We start from the raw sequence: 17,728 nt of genomic DNA on the forward strand, positions 1-17,728 counted from the left end.
GGGAGGGACGAGGGACCTCGCAACCAGATTCTTGGACTGCTCTTCCCTTCCTTCTTCCCTTGCTTCTCCCCCTCTCCTTCTGCTCTGCTCTCCTGTTACCTTCCGCCTCGTCACTAGAGGCGTGCGCGGAGGGTACCTCCTCCTCCTCCTCCTCCGACGACGACGAAGGCACAGGCGATGTGGCCCTCACCCCTTTACCCTTTCCTCGACCCCTGCCCCAACCCCTGCCTCTAGCCAAGACCTGTGCCCCCACCGCTTCCTCCACGGGTGCGTCACCCCTGCCTCCACCCCTCCCTCGACGCCTTCCTCGACCTCTCGATGCGTCTGACCGTGTACCTGACCCGGAAGCTGCAGCTTTTAATTTTTCGTAAAGCGCTGCGATCTTCCTCGTACCGCCCACCATTGTTCAATCACCTGCATTTGCCAAGAGTAAACCAATCAGCACATATATAAATAAAACATAATTTCAAAAATAACATGGTATGAAAAATAATAAATAAATTATTACGATCCATACATGTCTTAGAAATAATCGTCATGATCGGGATTAGCTGGATCATAAGTCTCATCGTCACTGTCACGCGTGTCAAACAAATCATTCCCGTGCTCCGAAGTTTCAGCGTCATCATCAATGTCCTGTCCTAACTGTAACCGCTGAAGTAATTCTAACTCCTTCATATTATGAACCTCCTCTCCAGCGTCATCGTCAACAACCCTTTCATTGTCTACTTCCATTGCGAAAGCGTTTCATTGTCTACTTCCATTGCAAAAGCGTCGGTTAAATCAATCTCAAAAATCTCCGTCATATGTGTTGGGGTTAATGTTGTAATCTTCATTATTTGGTACAGGTAGTTTACCGTGTGGCGATACCTTGTACACAACATCCCAACCCTTCAGACGATCGTCAGTTTGGCACGGGTATGACAAATAATAAACTTGCGTGGCCTGTTGAGCCACAATATAGACATCGTCTCCTTGGAAGACGGATGATTGCCGAATTTCGACTAACCCAAGATTAGGTGCCCGTCTCACGACTGATGGATCAAACCAATAGCATTTGAATATGACATGATTAAGAACTTTGCAACCATGAAAAATTAGTTCGTATATTTCTTCAATTCTTCCGTAGTACTCGACACCATCAGAGCCTAGCGTGAATACTCCGGTATTTGTCGTTCCTCGATTGGGCCGACTCTGCTCATGGATTGTTGTGTGAAAACGATAACCATTTACGTCATAACCGGTAAAAGATCTGACCCTGTAGGCATAGCCATCGGCAACCTGTCTAACCTCAACATTTATAGACGAAACGGTTTGAGCCTGCAAGTTGAAGTAGGGTGGTTCGTTATATTATTCGCATGTACGGCAAACTTGGAACGTGGTAATCATGAACGAGCGAAATTGGATTGTACCTTATGTTTGAACCAAGAAATAAAATCGGGCATTCCATTACCCGCACCCTTTTGAAGAAGGGTCTCGGCTTCGTGCGGGGTAGGTTCCCTTGAATTACGCCAGAATTTACGATGAAATTCCCTGTACCAACGAGAAACATGAGAGTTGATCCCAGAATAGTGATTAATTGAGAACAAACTAGTTTGTTCACAACTTACAGTATGTACGGCTCCACCTCGGCAAGGTTGGTCAATACATACAGCATGATAGTGCGCCACTCTTTATGTTTCAATTTCTTCTGTGTCGCACCACTTGCACTTCCAAGTTGTCCTCGAAAAAGGCTAAGGCTCGATTCAACTTCTGAGTCATTATAACGAGCGGGTGGATTGTGCACGCTAGGAAGGTTGTCAGCATAGTATTTGGTTGTGAAGTTTGACACCTCCTCCAGAATGTATGCCTCTGCAATGGATGCTTCAATTTTGCATTTATTTTTACATTTAGTTCGAAGGACCTTTTGACATCTCTCAATTGAATAGCACCAACGACCCTGCACAGGCCCCCCCATTCGTGCTTCATACGGGAGGTGCAAAATCATATGCTGCATCGGATTGAAGAAGCCAGGCGGAAAGATCTTCTCCAACTTACAGAGCAACACAGGTGCCATTCTTTCCATTTCTGCAACCACGGTCCGAGATAATTCCTTAGCACAAAGCTGACGGAAGAAATTGCTCAACTCCGCTAGCACTTGCCAGACATTATTAGGTACATAGCCTCGAACCATCACCGGGAGTAGGCGCTCAAGCCATATGTGGTAATCATGACTTTTGAGCCCGTTGATTCGCATAGTAGCTAGGTTCACTCCCCTCTTCAAATTCGCTACATACCCATCAGGGAACATTAACGTTTGGAACCATTCTAATACCTCGCTCTTTTGGGCCCTCGTCAGGACAAAATCGGCCTTAGGCTTTCTCCACGACTTGTCGGCTCTAGGAGGCACCATGTCTAGCTTTGGTCTGTTGCATAACCTTGCTTGATCCACTCTAGCCTTAACGTTATCCTTTGTCTTGTCAGGAATGTCCATGATTGTACCAAAAATTGCCTCAGCGATGTTCTTTTCAGTGTGCATAACATCAATGTTATGTGGGAGAAGAAGATCGTCAAAATAGGGGAGATTCCACAAGCAAGGCTTCTGAGTCCAAGCATGTTGCTCGCCATATCCCACAAACCCACCTTCATGATTATTGACCTCAAGAGCGTCTATCTGAGCACGAACCAAGGCTAAGGTCAACATCTGCGGTGGGGGCTCATTAACTACGACATCTTTCGTAAAATTTCTAATATCTGTTCTGAAAGGATGGTCAGGAGGAAGGAATTGTCGATGTTTGTCGAATGAAGAATACTTGCCACCCTTGGTCAACCAAGTGAACTTCACTGAAGCCTTGCATACTGGGCAGGGGAACTTCCCGTGAACACACCAGCCACAGAAAATACCATATGCCGGCAAGTCATGCAGGGAGTAGTGGTACCAAATATGCATCTTGAAGTTTGTCCGTGTAGGCCGGTCGTATGTCCATACCCCTTCCTCCCATGCACGGACCAAATCATCTATCAGAGGCTCCATGTACACACTCATATTATTCCCTGGGTGTTCTGGAATTATCAACGATAAAAATATGTTTTGTCGCTGAAAGATGACACCAGGGGGGAGATTCAGGGGGATAACAAACATAGGCCAACATGTGTACGGGGCAGCCGCCATTCCATATGGATTGAACCCATCTGTTGCGAGCGCAACACGTACATTACGAGCCTCTCGAGCTTTCTCATCATAAATGGCATCAAACTTTGTCCAGGCTTCACCATCGGATGGATGTACCAGCTTGTCAGCATTGTATCGACGTCCGTTTTTATGCCATGTCATTTGTTTCGCGGATTCTTCACACATGTACAGCCGTTGGATCCTCGGTATGAAGGGAAGGTACCCTAGAATCTTCACAGGGATTGCAAGCTGCTTCTTCTGACCGTCACCAGAGTCTACCTCCAGGAATCTAGATGATTCGCACTTCACACAGTACTTGGCTTCCGCATATTCTTTCCTAAATAAGATGCATCCCTTCGGGCAAGCATGTATCTGCTCGTATGGCATCTTAAGTGCACGAAGAAGTTTTTGTGCCTCATACTGTTGGCGCTAGAAATCGGTCAACCGAATCCCAGCGACCGACACACGACCCGGGAGAATCTGCTTAGCTCCTGTTCGGGTGAATGCCCTGATGTGGTTCGCGCGGCGTGCCAGCCAATCTGACCTGTTGATTGGCAAGGAAGAACACGTGTCAGGTTCAGAAACTACGATCGGCTAAGTTTCCGATCGAGAGAGTTTATCAGCGAATCGGCCGATTTACTGTGATAATGAAATCGGCTATAAGACAGCACGATCCCTGTAGCCTTGTAGACGGAAAAATACTAAAGTAATCGGTACAAAGCTTGTGATAACAGCACTAGGAAAAGATCTAATCGGCAACGGATGGATCTAACGATAGAAAATAATGAAAGCCGATACTACCGATTCCTAGCGGGATAATTGGTGATAAAAACTAGGAAAACAGGTAAAAACCTATGAATCTAGTTGATATCGATAACTGATGAATAAATCTAAACGAAACAACAGCGATGCGCCGGAAGTTAAAGCTTAGATATTACTCGATAAACGGAACTTACAGAATCGGCCGGAGATCAAGATGATGCAGCCCTGCCAATCCGCACGAACTCGTGAGAAGAAAAAAGTAACGGCGAAGTCGCCTGCTCGAAAGTAAGTACGAAGAAGAAAGTAACTTGTTGTATTGATTGGTTGATGATTACAGATTTACAAAGGTAGCTATTTATAGCCCCGTACAGATAACTTCTTAACCGACTAGAATTCTATCTCTAATTCAAACAGAAAACAAACAACTACAAGCACAATTCATGCTAGGTTAGTTATCCCACGCTTCGTGGGCTGACCCCCACCTTATCCTTCCATCCCTTTCCAAACCCATACAGGCCCAATTAGCCCATCCTCTTAATCGGCCGATTTCCCATCGGCAAAAGATTACCGATTGGGATTCTGGTGCATTCATCCTGAAGTGAGACAAAAGTCGTCAGCCGATCCCGCACTACAGCACCATTTGACCGATTCCCAACTGTAGTTCTTCGATTTCTTTCTGCTTGGCGCCGATTCTACTGGTGACGAAATCCGGCGTCAACACATGCCCCCCCAGTTTCGGAGTAAAACACAGTCTTTTACTTTGAAATTCTTTTATAACCTCTCCTCCAAAACGGCCGCAGTGAAAATATCCTTCCGTTTCGCGGTCTCCCGGCTGATCATTGCAATTTTGAAACGGGCGCCCACGACAGCCACTACCCCGAAAACCTCGAAGCGCCGGCGCGGTGAAAATTCCATCTTTACCCTTTCTTCAGGCATCCTATAAATAGCGTTTCACCGCAGCTCATCTTCAAGCTCACATCTCTTTTCCCAACGCGCGCGCATCCTTCTTCTTTCCACACTCTCCCTTGCCATCGAAGTCTTCTAGTTCCAGTTCCTATTACTTCTTCCCCCTTCCCTTCGATGGCGACTCCTTCCGGCAGCTCCCCCGCACGCGATGCTCCAGAGATAGTGCCTCCGGTGGTGGTAGCGACGGCCGTCACTTCATCTACAGATGAAAGAGCTTCATCAGAAATCCCAATGGCGGTCCCCATCACGGCCCCGTCATCCACATCCGCATCGGCGACCACACCGATTACTCAGAACTTTATCCCGGAGGTAAATACCAAATCCTTCCCCTATCGGCAACGTATTTATCTTAGATCTACTCCTTACATTCCTATGCCCCTTTTCCTTTTTTAGGCGGTTAGGCATAGAATTACTATTCATCTCACGGGCAGTCCTGGCCTTGTTTGCCTTGGTCCCATGGGAGACCCAGATCCGGCAGATCTTATAAATTTGGAAACTGACCGGGTGCCCTTCAAACGATCCGATATGAACTTAGATCAATGGGTGAGCACTTTCAGATCTTGGCCGAATGAAACCCTTGGTTGGAGGGAATGGTACCAACGGGTGGCTGCGTCCAAGAGTGTCTTGTGGGAAGAGCTCAAAATTGGCCAATGCATCAACCTCTCCCTATCTCAAATGGAGAAAAATGAGCCATTAGTGATGGCGGCTTCCTATTTTTGGTCTGACGCACTTAATGCGTTCTTATTTGGACACGGTCCTATGACCCCCACCTTGGCCGATGTGGTCCTCTTGACCGGCCTGGACATATCTTCCCCTGACACACCCTTCCACCTTTTGACCACAACGTCGCATCGGCTGGACACAAGGGGAATCGACGGCTGGAAGGGCTTTATCAGTAGTAACAAGAAGACCGGTACTGTTGAGAACAGGGAACACACAGCTTTCCTGATGATGTGGCTAGAAAAACACCTCTTCTGTGGAAGAGCCGCCGGCCCAACAACCAACACCCAATCCTTAGCTGAAGCACTATCCAGAGGAAGCCATATTCCTCTCGGGAAACATCTTCTGGGTGCTGTGTACCATATGCTCCATGAAATCGGCACAAAACTTTTCAAGGGAGAACCAATCGGCAACCCAGGTGGGCCTTGGTGGTTTGTCAATCTATGGTTGAACCTTTACATGAACAAAATCACCCGGCAACCAGTGGACCATATGATGTTTCCCAATATCGAATCGGCGGAGGACCCTACCGAGCGTCGCCGATGCATGTCTTTTGGTGAAGCAGCGTCAGCTTTTCCAGGTTGTGCGTATTCTGCTACAAAGGTAGCCGAGTACTTTCGGTGCTTTTATAATGGATTTAATGAGGACGCGACTATCTGGTTTCCATACCAGCGAGACATTCCAGTCTTTGAGCTCCCCTCCTGCTTCGATTCAACTTCTGGCCGGTTTGATGAAGATCTTTATGAAGAATTGATCAAACCAGGGCTCCTACCGGCCAACTTCTTTTCAGGGAAAGATGCCCCTACATACGAATTCTACAACCCGTCTACTGCCGCACGACAATTCGGCATGGGTCAATCGCCGATACAAGTGTATTTTGCTGGCCGAATCAAATTCAGAGATGTGCTCACAACTGGCCTGGATTACTGTCGGCTGCGAGACCGAATTCCGGACTCTAGTACGATTAATTTGAATGATTGGCTATTATTTCCATTTGCCGTCCATCCGTTCAAACTTTGGTGGGCCGAATGGAAGCAATTTCTATTCTGCAACTCAGCATCGGCATACTGCAACCTTCTAGATCCGGCCAACATTGATCCAAACGCCGAGGTATTTCTGATTACCGATTTTTATTCTTCCCAACATGATTGAGCACTAATAATTTCACTGTTTCTTTAGGCCGAGAATCGGGCCCCTCCAACGCACAGCCGCAGCGGTCGGCTAATAGAGAGCTATCCATACACCACCTATCCTCTCATCGGCTACGACGCTCCGTCAGTTGACATGATCGCTGGCCGATCGAAGAAGGTTTATAAGAAGGTCGTCAAGAAAACCAGTCGCCGAGTCCGGGCTCGTACGGAATCGGCGGATCCTCCTGTGCTCGTATCGGCAGAAGCTTTGACTGCACCACCTTCCCAGGCCGCACAAAGTGCCAATACTCAAGCCATCACACAAGCCGGAGTGGCTGCCGCATCATTATTATTGGAAGCTATACAAGTAAGTCCGAGCTTTACTATCCCCGATTGTCGTTTTGATATTAGCTCTTCTTAACTTTGTACTTCTTAGAGCACCTCTGCGGAAATACCGCAATCGGCGACGACTCGACCGGACACCAATGCACCTCTGCCCTCATCCATTGAGGTACGGTACTTATCTTACGGATTTCCTTCGAGTATTTGCGTAATGTATCTAACCGATTTTTGACGCAGGCCATCGGCACACCGAGCGCTTCCCTACAACCGATTTCTTCCCAGGGAGCTGGTCCGAGCACCGCGCCGATTATCGTGGAGTCCTCTTCATCAGATGAACCTATGGCGCAGGCCACTGAGCAAGACACGACGGCTTTACAAGCGCAGCATGAAGAAATTCGTTTTAAAATGGTAAATTCCTAAACCAGCTTTCAACCAGCCGATTTGCTCTGATCCCCTGCCGATTCACCCCTTTTCCTTATTTTCTTAGGAACAAGATTCCCCCAACAACAGCCTCTTCTCCTTCGCGGTTGCTCTTTCTGATGATGAGGAAATCGCATCCCGCCAAGTTGCTCTAAGCTCCGTTCCTGACGACGTCCGAGCTAAACTTACCAACATCCGATCCCTCCTGCAAGGGGACATCGGCCGATTGGTAGAAGATGCTTCGCCGATTCGGCAGCTCTTTAGTGACGTCAGCGGACGAGTACCAGAGGAAGCGGAAGAGGCCTTGGCACCGGCGGCCTTTATCGAGTCCATGAGGATCCCAGTTTTTAGGGCCCTTCGTCATATGGCCGATCGCGCGAAACTGGCCAAGACCCGTGAAGATGAAAACGCTTTTAAGCGTCAGGCTCAAGAAGCGAATCGGCGTATCCATGTCCTAGAAGGTTCACGCCCGGCGATCATTAGTGAAATAGATCGCCTCAAACGTCGGAGGGCGGAACTTGCCAAAGAGATGGAGCAAGTGACCAAGGCAATCAGCGCCGAAGAGAACAAACTTCAAGAGTTACCCTCTGCTATTGCCGATTTGACACGGGAGAGGCAGCGTTTTGCTCAAGAGGCTCTGAGACTCCACCGCAACGCATCGGAGGTCCCTGGATCGGCAGAAGAAGACCAACGGGTTCTTGATTCTGCCGATCAGATCCGGCGTCGGGCCATCACGGCTATCGATACCCTTTTGGGTGATCTGTAAAACACTGACCGTTTTGTACGAACATTTACTACCTTCTTTGACCGACCCTTCGCGACGCCCTCTATTTACTGCCTTCCTTATTACCGATGGGACGTGGCCTCATCAGATTTCCACGTATTTTCCCCATAAATATCGACCTCGGCGCCTACTCCCGATAGCATCGACTCGGCTCCCATTTCGCTTTTCCTCTTCTTCTCATCAGTGCGACTATTTCGTCATGGCCTCATCGTCATCCTCTTCTGTCAACCAGGTGAAGTCCCGACCTCCCCTCTTAGATCTTAGGAAACGAATACTTCACCTTATTCCTTCTTTGTTTCAGCCCCAACGCCTTGGTCCGGAGCTCGTGCGCGCCATCGAGTGCATCCACTCCGAGGACCCGTTGACCCCGGAGGACAAGGCTCTGATTCTGGCCCACCAAGAGGAGCTCCAAGACCACATTACTGCAGAGGCTCGTGCAGTCTTGGATGCCGTGGTGAATGAAAGCCGTCGCCGATCTCCAGTCATGAGGGGTCGTCGTTGTGACGTTCCTGTAGATGACGTCACTTCGACAGCCCGCGCGATCCTGGGCTACCTGGAGAGGAACGGCGGCCAGCGGTCTTCCACCGATAGGGTCCGTCTGCTTCCTCGGCCCGTCATCCTGGCGGCGGCAAAGGCCTCGCGCCTTCGTGCTTTGGAGCGGAATGGGAAGTCATCTCAGAAGAAGAACAATTAGTTTGTTTTTTGTAATTTTTTTGTTCTAAGGGCGACTAATGTTTTGTCGGCCATGTAATCTGTCGCCCGTACCGAATGAATGTAATCGGCCACTCCGGTCGATTTTATGTGCTTCTTAAACCGACTTGTATCGGCTGTGTATGATTGTGTTACGGTTGATTTCTTAGGCTCCAACCCATATACTTGGGTAATATCTTTTTAAGTACCTTCCATTCAGAGCTCTAGTGAATTCTTCTCCTTCTATTGTTTCCAAAATGTAGGCATTCCCTAGAGCGCATCTGCCGATTTTATACGGCCCTTCCCAGGTAGGAGACCATTTGCCGAATTTAGGATCTTTCAACCCGATCGGTAGTACCAACTTCCATACCAAGTCTCCGGGGGAGAACTGCTTGACTTTGACCTTCTTATCGTACCACCTGGCCACCCTCTTTTTATTCTCCTCGACACTTATCAGAGCCCTTAGTCGTTGGCCGGCCAAATCATCAAGTTCTCCTTTCATCAGAGATGAGTAATCATCGGCTGACAACTGGTCCTGAAGTGAAATGCGCCTTGATCCTGCCCTCGACTCCCATGGCAGTACTGCATCATGACCGTATACCAACTGATAGGGAGATAACTTAGTGGCCCCATGACAGGCCATTCTGTACACCCACCGGGCTTCAGTCAAACATAGGTGCCACTTCTTTGGGTATTCTTCAATCTTCCTTTTGATCAACTTGATTATTCCTTTGTTGGAAGATTCTGCTTGACCATTGGCTTGAGCGTAATACGAAGAAGAATTTAACAACTTGATGCCCATATCGGTCGTAAATTCCTCAAATTCCCCCGATGTGAACATTGTTCCTTGATCGGTTGTTATAGTTTGAGGGATACCGAATCGGTAGATGATATGGTCCCTTACGAAATCGGCCATGATAGCCGAAGTCACGGTCCTTAATGGGATTGCCTCCACCCATTTGGTGAAGTAATCAGTAGCCACCAGAATAAACTTGTGCCCCTTGCTCGATGGTGGATAAATTTGGCCGATAAGGTCTATTCCCCACCCTCTGAACGGCCATGGTTTGATGATGGGATTCATGGCCGACGCGGGTACACGTTGGACATTTCCAAACTTTTGACACTCCTGACAACCCTTATAATACTTGAAACAGTCTTCGAGGATCGTAGGCCAATAGTACCCATTGTTTCTGATCATCCACTTCATCTTATGTGCCGATTGGTGAGCTCCGCATACCCCTTCATGGATTTCTCCCATTAGAGTCTTGGCTTCTTCTGTCCCAAGGCATTTAAGAAGGACACCGTCGATCGTTCGGTAGAACAGATCATCTTCGAGCAGTACGTACTTGGTGGCGTGAAAGCGTACTCGTCGCTCCACCTTTTTAGACGGATCCTTCAGGTAATCGGCAATTTCTTTACGCCAATCATCGGCTGCAAGTTCTAAGGCCATGGCGCCCAGAATCGGCCGATACCCAGATGCGTGCTGGGCGAGTTTGTTCGCTTCCTCGTTGCGATCTCTTGGAACATGCTCGATTACTGCTGATCTGAATCCTTTTAAAAGCTGTACGCAATCTTCATGATAGATTCTTAATATGTCATCTTTGCACTCAGCCCTTCCGGTTAGTTGATCCACAATTAGCATAGAATCCCCGAAGATCTCAACAGAATCGGCCTTGACTTCTCTCAATAATTGTAAGCCTTTCAATACGGCTCTATACTCCGCTTGATTGTTAGTGGCGGCGGTTTCTATCGGCAGAGAAAAATCATAGCTTGCCCCCCGAGGCGATATGAGAACGATGCCGATTCCTGATCCGACCCCGCATGATGACCCGTCAAAAAATAATTGCCAAGGTGCTAGTTCCACGAGGGCGATCTCCGGTCCACAGTGCTGGGCGACGAAATCGGCCATGACCTGACCCTTGACGGCTTTTGCCGATTCATACCGTAGGTCAAATTCTGATAAAGCTAAGATCCATTTACCGATTCGTCCTTTCAATATCGGCAGTGATAGCATGTATTTCACTACATCATCTTTGCATACGACTACGCATTCTGTCGACAGTAGATAGTGCCTGAGTTTGGTGCACGAGAAGTAAAGATACAAACACAAACGCTCTACCGGAGGATATCTTGTTTCGGCATCCAAGAGTCTTCTACTGACGTAATAAATTACCCGTTCTTTGCCTTCAAACTCTTGGACTAGAGCCGACCCAATAGCTTTTTCATCGGCTGATAAATACAGTTTAAACGGTTTACCAGTTTGAGGGGGGGACCAAGACTGGCGGTGAGACCAAGTATCGCTTGATATCCTCTAACGCCTTGCGCTGTTCTTCTCCCCATATGAATTCCTGGTCGGGCTTCAACTTCAGAAGTGGCGTGAACGCCTGGAGTCGTCCAGATAGATTAGATATAAACCTTCTGATGAAGTTTACCTTGCCAATTAGAGACTGTAGCTCAGTTTTGTTCTGTGGAGCAACGACTTTGTTGATGGCCGCTATGGTCTTCTGATTGACTTCTATACCTCGTTCGTGCACCATGAATCCTAAGAATTGTCCGGCGGAGACGCCGAAAGCGCATTTGTTGGGATTCATCTTAAGACCATGCTTTTTGGTACACTCTAGCACCCTTCGCAAATCGGCCAGGTGTTCCTCGTGGCTTTTGGACTTGACCACAACATCATCGATGTAGATCTCCACCAGGAGGCCAATGAGTTTGTGAAAAATGTAGTTCATGGCCCTCTGATATGTAGCGCCAGCATTCTTCAAGCCGAAAGTCATCACCACCCACTCGAATAAACCGAGATGTCCCGGACATCTGAAAGCCGTTTTGGGTATGTCCTCTTCGGCCATAAGTATTTGATTGTATCCGGCGTTTCCATCCATGAAGCTAATAATTTTGTGTCCCGCGGCGGCGTCGATCAGTACATCGGCCGTAGGCATGGGGTAACCATCCATCGGTGTGGCCTGATTAAGATTCCTGAAATCAACTCAAACGCGCAGCTTCCCGTTTTTCTTGTACACTGGCACGATATTAGAAATCCACTCGGCATAACGACATTGCCGAATAAACTTTGCTTCAATTAGCCGAGTTATTTCAGCTTTTATGTCTGGTAAAATTTTAGGATTGCATCGCCGTGCGGGTTGTTGGTACGGCCGATACCCTGGCTTTATGGGTAGCCGATGTTCAACAATAGATCGATCTAAACCGGGCATCTCGTGATACTCCCAAGCAAAACAATCCTTGAATTCTCTTAATAAATTTGTCAATTTACACTTATACTCTGGGTCTAAATCTGCACTAATAAAAGTCGGCCTTGGTTTGGTTCCGTCACCTAAATCTATCATCTCTAATGAATCGGCCGACGTGAATCCGTGCCCCAGCTTCCCGTCTTCTCAGGCGAACTGATCCATCTATTGCGCTTCTTCGGAGCCGACTGCTCGGATCGGCTGTAGGCCAAAATCGGTGACCTTCAGGAAATTGGTTTCCCACACCCTACCTGATATGCATCTGACGGTTTCGCAGCTCCATTGCTGTGCGTCGGCTGCTGCGATGCTGTACGCGAAGTCGGCTTTGACCACCTCGATGCTATCGCCGACCCATTGTACGAGGCACTGATGCATAGTTGACGGGATGCAGCAGTTTGTGTGTATCCAGTCTCGGCCAAGAAGCATATTATAGGACCCTTTGCCATTAATGACGAAAAACGTGGTAGGAAGAGTCTTACTGCCGATGGTGAGGTCGACGCAGAGAGCACCGCAAGCGTTTGACACCTTGCCTTCGAAGTCCTTGAGCATCATGTCCGTCCTAGTTAGGTCGTCGTCGCTCTTCCCCAGCTTCCGGAGTACGGCATACGGCATGATATTGACAGCAGCTCCTCCGTCGACCATCAATCTAGTGAGGGGACGACCGTCAACATGCCCTTTAAGGAACAACGCCTTCATATGTTGTCGTTCGTCGTCTTCGGGCTTTTCGAACGTGGCCATCATTGGTTCTAAAGCCAACCGCACTGTCTGTTCCTCTATCGCCGATACGTCCTGTTGATCGGCAGGGGTCATGAACTCCATCGGCAATATGAAAACCATACCGATCTCGACTGCCGATTCATCACCCGCCGACTCATTGTTTCCCTTGTCGTTTCTTTTGGGGCGCCACACCCGAGGCCTCCCTTCCTTCTTGTCCATCGCGCTCTCTTCCTCTTGCTGTTCCCATTGGCGGAGGCGTTGGATCCTCCATTTTTGTGATTTGGTTAAACCATCGGGGCACCACCTGGGGTTTATTGGCCTTCCTTCTTTCCTGGCGCGTTCCCACTCCGGCTCGCGTCCTAACGGGTTCTCGTCCGTTACCCGAGCGTCGGCCATATCTTCGAGCCGGCTGTGAACGCTGGCTTTGCTATTTGATTGATCATGTCGATCAGCCCTGCCCCCCTGCCTATTATGGCTTCTTTCCTCTGACCGATCATATCGGTCACTTCTGCCCCCCAGCCGATCGCGCATGGGAGGGCGCTGGTCATCTGGGTTGCGCCAATTCCTGCTGATCGGCTCTGGCCTTCCGTCTCTGGAGCGAGACCTGGTGAACGGCCGATTGCCTCGATAGGGGCCGTTGCACTCTGGGCAAGTATCGGCCGATGGTAGTCTGAGGTTATTTTCCCAACAATGAATGAAGAACGGGCATCTCCAGTGCTCTTCGTGCCGACGCATCGCTTCCTCTCGGGACCTCGAACGTTCATGTTGGCGTTGGTACTTTTGGAGCAGGAACTGGGAAGTAATGCGTGGCCCCTCTGACTCATCATCATCGTCCTCCATTCATCGTTTTCCTTTGATATCTTCAGACGTAACTTGATTTCTGGGATCGACAGCGCCACTCTTTTTGGCCGACTCGGACGTTAGCACTTTTGTTTGGAGAGAATTCTTTTCCGTATCAACCATGTTGGTAGGAAAGGGGTGCTGGTCGATCTTCATTGGTTTGGCCGATTTTGCTGGCACTTCAAATTTGAGTCTGCCTTGCTCAATGGCCGACTGTATTTGTTGCCTGAAGATTTTGCACTCGTTGGTATCATGTGATGTGGCATTGTGCCACTTGCAATACTTCATCTTTTTCAATTGTTCGGCAGAGGGTATTGTATGGTAAGGCGAGAGTTTAATCTGCCCTTCCTGGAGTAGAAGATCGAAGATTTTATCAGCTTTAGTTGTATCGAAACCGAATACTTCCAGCTCCTTTTTGCCGAATGGGCATGATATCGGCTTCTTTCCCTTAATCCACTCTGCAAGTCCGATTTCGGCATCTTCCTCGTCCTCTAATTCTTCCAGGAATGCAACTTTCTTCTGGAAATTCCTTCTCGGGTCGAATGGACGCACTTCCTGCCCGGACAATCGGTGGACAATCTGGCTCAGGCTCTCGAACTCTTGTGAAGCATATTTCTCTTTAATGTGTGGCAGCAGGCCTTGGAAAGCTATATCGGCCAACTGCGCATCGGTTAGAGCCAGGGAGTAGCATTTGTTTCTGATTTCCCGAAACCTCTGTATATATGAGGGTATCGGCTCATCACTTCTTTGCCGGAGGCTAGTCAAATCAGACAGCTTCATTTCATGGACCCCAGCATAGAAGTACTTGTCGAACTGTCTTTCTATATCGGCCCATGTGATAATTGAGTTTGGTGGCAAAGTTGTGAACCATTGGAAGGCCGATCCAGACAAGGATGACGAGAACAACCGTACCCGCAGGGCATCTTGCGTAGCTGCCTCTCCGCATTGGATGATGAATCTATTCACATGTTCTACGGTAGAGGTGTCATCCATCCCCGAAAATTTGGTAAAATCAGGAACTTTGTACCGATGGGGGAACGGCAACAAGTCATATGTAGATGGGTATGGTGTTCTATAGGTATAAGTTTGCATTTTCGGCTTCAAGCCGAATTGTTCTTGCATTACCTCCGCAATTTGCGCCGACCAATCTGGTTGTTGCTGGGGAACAGTTGGCTGTGGTATCGGCACGTGCTGATAAATCGGAGGCTGAATAAAAGGAGATTGATGAAAAGGTGGTATCTGAGTGTAAGCTGGCGGTGTAGTAAAAGTTGGTTGTTTGTATGAACCACTTGTTTCATCATATAGCATGAGCTCTGACGTCTTGTTGACCTCCGGAGCGACAGGCTGGTATGGTGGTATGATCGGCCGGGTGGCCGTTTGGGAGTGTGTCTGGAACGGAGGATTTCCTTGACTGACCGATTGGTTCAGACCGGCCACGTTTAAAGGTGCCCCCCAGGGTGAAGGGCTGACTGGAGGGAATGGCGCAGAGGATAGTTGGGTAGAACCATATCCCAAAGGAGTTGATGACGCAGAAGCACCGGATCCTCCAACAGAAGATTGGATCGGTTGTGAAGCCGGATAAGCCTGATTTGGTGGAATCGGCTGAAAATACGTTGGTCCCCTGTACCCTTGAGGTATACCTCCGGCGAAGGAGTTGACAACGGCATTGTGCACCATGTTTGAAAGCACCGGGGATTGATTGATGAAGGCATGATGAAGAGATTGTTGAATCATATCGGACATTTTATCCGAATCCTCGGAAATTGTGATTTGTCGGGGAGTAGGGAAAGGAGTCTTTTTAACAGTCTCCCCGCTCCTGGAACGACTGAAGGATTTTAAGCAAGTTTTCCGGACTTGTTCCAAATACTTATTCAGATCTTCCTTTTGGTCGTCCTTTAGATCTGCTTCCGTCACTTCGATGACGTTATCTTCGGAGACTTCAGCAGCTTTCGACATGTTAGCAGCTGTATTGGTCCCCCTGGGCGTGCCAAAAGTGTGTTGGCGCTAGAAATCGGTCAACCGAATCCCAGCGACCGACACACGACCCGGGAGAATCTGCTTAGCTCCTGTTCGGGTGAATGCCCTGATGCGGTTCGCGCGGCGTGCCAGCCAATCTGACCTGTTGATTGGCAAGGAAGAACACGTGTCAGGTTCAGAAACTACGATCGGCTAAGTTTCCGATCGAGAGAGTTTATCAGCGGATCGACCGATTTACTGTGATAATGAAATCGGCTATAAGACAGCACGATCCCTGTAGCCTTGTAGACGGAAAAATACTAAAGTAATCGGTACAAAGCTTGTGATAACAGCACTAGGAAAAGATCTAATCGGCAACGGATGGATCTAACGATAGAAAATAATGAAAGCCGATACTACCGATTCCTAGCGGGATAATTGATGATAAAAACTAGGAAAACAGGTAAAAACCTATGAATCTAGTTGATATCGATAACTGATGAATAAATCTAAACGAAATAACAGCGATGCGCCGGAAGTTAAAGCTTAGATATTACTCGATAAACGGAACTTACAGAATCGGCCGGAGATCAAGATGATGCAGCCCTGCCAATCCGCACGAACTCGTGAGAAGAAAAAAGTAACGGCGAAGTCGCCTGCTCGAAAGTAAGTACGAAGAAGAAAGTAACTTGTTGTATTGATTGGTTGATGATTACAGATTTACAAAGGTAGCTATTTATAGCCCCGTACAGATAACTTCTTAACCGACTAGAATTCTATCTCTAATTTAAACAGAAAACAAACATCTACAAGCACAATTCATGCTAGGTTAGTTATCCCACGCTTCGTGGGCTGACCCCCACCTTATCCTTCCATCCCTTTCCAAACCCATACAGGCCCAATTAGCCCATCCTCTTAATCGGCCGATTTCCCATCGGCAAAAGATTACCGATTGGGATTCTGGTGCATTCATCCTGAAGTGAGACAAAAGTCGTCAGCCGATCCCGCACTACAGCACCATTTGACCGATTCCCAACTGTAGTTCTCCGATTTCTTTCTGCTTGGCGCCGATTCTACTGGTGACGAAATCCGGCGTCAACACATACATAGACTTTGGCAAGATGTGACCCTCCGGGAGCAGGCTCCCAAAAACTGTCAACATAATATCGAAGGCGTCTCGACTCAAGCTAAACTAGGACTTCACGGCCATTAGACGTGCAATGGCATCCAGTTGAGAGACCTTGGTATGCCCGTGAAGGGGTTGTTGTGCCATAGACAACATGTCGTAATACGCCTTTGCGGTAGCCTCGGGCTCCTCCTCCCTATGAGCTTCATGATAGTCATCTAACATGTCTCCCACCCCGGCGTCATCATCATATTGCTCGATACGTTGTCTGATGACCTCGTCCCTCCCACGATCGACCTCACCATGGTAGATCCATATGGTATAGTCTAACGTAAATCCGTGCCTAACAAGATGTTTACCCATTCCTAACTTGGTTTGCCGACGCATGTTTCCACATTTGCTACACGGACACCAAGTTTCTCTTCCTCCTTTGATCCTTGCAAATGCCCGTTCCAAGAAAGCATCGGTCTTGTTTATCCATTCATCGGTCAACGAATTCTGACTAGATCGGCCCGTGTACATCCACTGACGATCCTCCATCCTCTAGCATACCAACGAGTAATATAAACACTCAAGTTGCATCTACACGTTCCTATATTGTCTATTAGGTAAAGATAGGTCCTAATCCCACACGAGGATGTGTAGGTGGGATTACTTTCCATGGTCTACTCGTTGGCAGGATAGAGGGTGGGGGGTCGGCAGTGGCTGGACACGTGCTGATCTAGATAGGACTTGATGACGGATGAATGGATAAACAGGACCGATGTGTACGTGGAACGCGCATGGGCAAGTGATGTAGGGAAGCAAGAGAAACTTAGGTGTCCGTCATACGTAGATTGTGGTAAACATGCGTCGGAAACTATAGTTAGGGATGGGTAC

This window comes from Setaria italica, chromosome IV, assembly GCF_000263155.2.
Source record: "Setaria italica strain Yugu1 chromosome IV, Setaria_italica_v2.0, whole genome shotgun sequence".
Taxonomy (NCBI): Eukaryota; Viridiplantae; Streptophyta; class Magnoliopsida; order Poales; family Poaceae; genus Setaria; species Setaria italica.